We start from the raw sequence: 3,792 nt of genomic DNA, 5'->3' as shown, positions 1-3,792 counted from the left end.
TTTTTGTTCTGGCACTGACTAGCATTCAGCCATGGAAGTTCACTCCAGCTGGGCACGCTCCCCATCTGACAGTTGAAATGGGAACTGTCAGCTCTGCAGAAGTATCAGCTGAAGGAGATGAGTTCTCATAATCTCCTTTCAATGCCTCCCACATTGCCAGCTGTTTATAGGAGAGCAGGCCAGTTTTGCATAATCATAAATTGGGGCCTTTGATGAAACCATGGAGCTAGTACTCCCACATCAGTCAAGCTGTGGGCCTACCCTTCAGAGGACAGAGGTCAGATACAGCTGTATGCAGATGCACTGCCTCAAGATCAAAGCAAGGTGGCTCTAACTTTGACCAGTAGCATGCAATGCACCCATAAGCCAGGGTTCTGGTGGAGAGTCAGGGACAGTGAATATAGGGGTCCATTCAGTTTATGTGCACTCCTACGGCTGAATGCACAAACTCACAGATTCAACAACTATAACTTACATTTATCCAGCATCTCTAATATAGTAAAATGTTCTGAAGAAGTATATCAAACAAAATTTGACACCAAGCCACATTGGAAGCTTGGTCAAAGAGATAGTATTAAAGGAGCTTAGAGAGTAGAGGATATCGCATTTGTACCTTACCTTTAAGATTCCATATGCTATGTGTATACAATAGAATATTGAACATAAAATTGTACGGCACACAAATGGGCCCTTCGGCCCATAATACTGTGCTGATCATGATGTCAAATGAAACTAATTCCGTCAGTCTGCCCTTGGTCCATATCCCTACAATCCTTATATATTCATGTGCTTATCTAAAAGTTCCTTAAATGTCCTTGTCATATTTGGCTCCACCATCACCATCACCCGTGAGTGCCTCCCAGACTCCTACTACGCTCTCTGTAAAAAAACTTGCCCCCATGTCTCCTTTGAACTTTCCCCCTTCACCTGAAATGTATGCCCCTAGTTTTAGACATTTTAACATTTTTCAATGCTGCAACTTTGTCTAGTAGTTGGTCTACTGTGATTGAGCCCAAAGAGGGAGAAGAACAGTTGGGCAACAAAGTATTGGGTAAAGGTCAATCTGGGGGAATGAGTAACTGCTGTTGGGATCATTAATAGCTTACAATAGATTGTGTGTGGTAGCAGATCATGTAATGACAAGGCTTGGTGTATGGGGCAGGGTTAAGGGCATGGGAGAAAGCGCTCAGGTCCTAAAACTGTTAAACTCAATAATAAGTCCTGGAGAATGTAGGTTTGCTCGCTGAGCTGCAAGGTTCATTTAGCACCTTCTATGCATCAATTAGATTAGATTCCCTACAGTGTGGAAATAGTCCCTTCGGCCCAACCAACCACTCCGAAGAGTAACCCACCCAGACCCATTTTCCTCTGACTAATGCACCTAACACTATGGGAAATTTAGCATGGCCAATTCACCTAACCTGCACGTCTTTGGACTGTGGGAGGAAACCAGAGCACCTGGAGGAAACCCCATGCAGACACAGGGAGAATGTGCAAACTCCACACAGACAGCAGCCTGAGGCTGGAATCGAATCTGCGACCCTGGTGCTGTGAGGCTGCAGTGCTAACCACTGAGCCACCATGCCACCCCCTCTCCTCTCGTTCTTCTAAACTCTATCAGGTATAGATTTAAACTGCTCAATCTCTCCCCATAAGACAAGCCTTTCATCTCTCTGGAATTAATCTATTGCATATTTTCCCCAATGCAATTACATTCTTTTTTAAGCAAGCTGTCAGATACAGTGAAAATGCACCTGCTTTGACAGATTTGGAGGGGCCCCGGCAGTACCGACCAGCCAAGGTCATGAGGATGGCTCTGGTTTGTTGTATTCTGCGTAGATGTGGACTAGTTCATAGAATCATGGAATCTCCACAGTGCGGAATCAGGCCATTTGGCCCATCAAGTTAACACTGACCCTCTGAAGAGCATCTAACACAGACCCATTCCGTTACCCTATCCCTGCAATTACCATTGCTAATCCAACTAGCCTGCATATCTTTGGACTGTGGGAGGAATCCAGAGCACCTGGCCGAAACCCACGCAGACACGGGAAGAATGTGCAAACTCCAAGGCTGCAATTGGACCTGGATAGCTAGGCAAATAATGACATCATTGTTAATCCAGAGACCCAGGCAATTTTCTAGGACCTGGGTTCGAATGCCACCACGGTAGATGGTGGAATTTTTATTCAATACAAATCTGGAATTAATAACCTAATGGTGACCACAAATCCATGTTGTCAAAAAACACATCTGATTCACTGATGTCCTTTAGGGAAGGAAACTGCCATACTTGCCTGGTGACTTCAGATCCACAGCAATGTGGTTGACTCTTAACTGCCCTTGGCCAATTAGGGCAGGGTTAGAAATGCTGGCCGAGCCAGAGAACGTCCTTGTTCCATGAATGAATGAAAAGTGATTGTGCCTTAAAAGCAATGGAATCAATCACAAAATTCTTTCTTAACATCAGTTTACTCCAGTGGAATGTGAGATGTGAACTTTGCAAGTAAAGCAACTTTAATTTCAAACTTTATCATATTTTCTGTATATTGTCCACATTGGCAGTAGCTTTTGACATAACAGCTGCATGTGACTTAGTGAAGCAGACACACACTAATTGTCAGTACGGTTGTCAGAGTTGCTAGGCCTTCTTGCTGGCTGACCTGTGTGTTGTGCAGGGAGGAGATGGGCTGATGAGTGTGATTATGTCCAGGGGGCCAGGAAGTTTAACTAGAGTGAGTGTATTAAGGATGCGTGAGGACCTTCAATGAGTCTTCAGTCACTGGGAAGAGTGGATTGCATTGATGAAACTCACAAGTACATAAAATAGGAATGTTTTAATAAATGTCTTTAAAACACACATGGTCATATTTACATTAAAGTTTGTACATACTCATAATTATGGACTGAAAGTGACTATGTGTCTGTCTTTACTGTTTTGTTGCTGACTGGGCAGATGCTAATTTTTAAGTGTTAATCTCAGCTATCTGTAAAAATAATAGGCTGGTTATGGTAGGGGATTTTAACTTTCCAAACATCGACTGGGACTGCCATAGTGTTAAGGGTTTAGATGGAGAGGAATTTGTTAAGTGCGTACAAGACAATTTTCTGATTCAGTATGTGGATGTGCACCTAGAAAAGGTGCAAACTTTGACCTACTCTTGGGAAATAAGGCAGGGCAGGTGACTGAGGTGTCAGTGGGGGAGCACTTTGGGACCAGCGACCATAATTCTATTTGTTTTATAATAGTGATGGAAAAGGATAGACCAGATCTAAAAGTTGAAGTTCTAAATTGGAGAAAGGCCAATTTTGATGGTATTCGACAAGAACTTTCGAAAGCTGATTGGGGGCGGATATTTGCAGGTAAAGGGATGGCTAGAAAATGGGAAGCCTTAAGAAATGAGATAATGAGAGTCCAGAAAAAGTATATTCCTGTCAGGGTGAAAGGAAAGACTGGTAGGTATAGGGAATGCTGGATGACTAAAGAAATTGAGGGTTTGGTTAAGAAAAAGAAGGAAGCATATGTCAGGTATGGACAGGATAGATCGAGTGAATCCTTAGAAGAGTATAAAGAAAGTAGGAAATCCAAAGGATTTTTACAAATACATTAAGGACAAAAGGGTAACTAGGGAGAGAATAGGGCCCCACAAAGGTCAGCAAGGCGGCCTTTGCGTGGAGCCACAGAAAATGGGGGCGATACTTGCATCAGTATTTACTGTGGAAAAGGATGTGGAAGATATAGACTGTAGGGAAATAGATGGTGACATCTTGCAAAATGTCCATATTACAGAG

This window comes from Chiloscyllium plagiosum, chromosome 21 (assembly GCF_004010195.1).
Source record: "Chiloscyllium plagiosum isolate BGI_BamShark_2017 chromosome 21, ASM401019v2, whole genome shotgun sequence".
Taxonomy (NCBI): Eukaryota; Metazoa; Chordata; class Chondrichthyes; order Orectolobiformes; family Hemiscylliidae; genus Chiloscyllium; species Chiloscyllium plagiosum.
Note: the sequence above shows the minus strand (reverse complement) of the source record.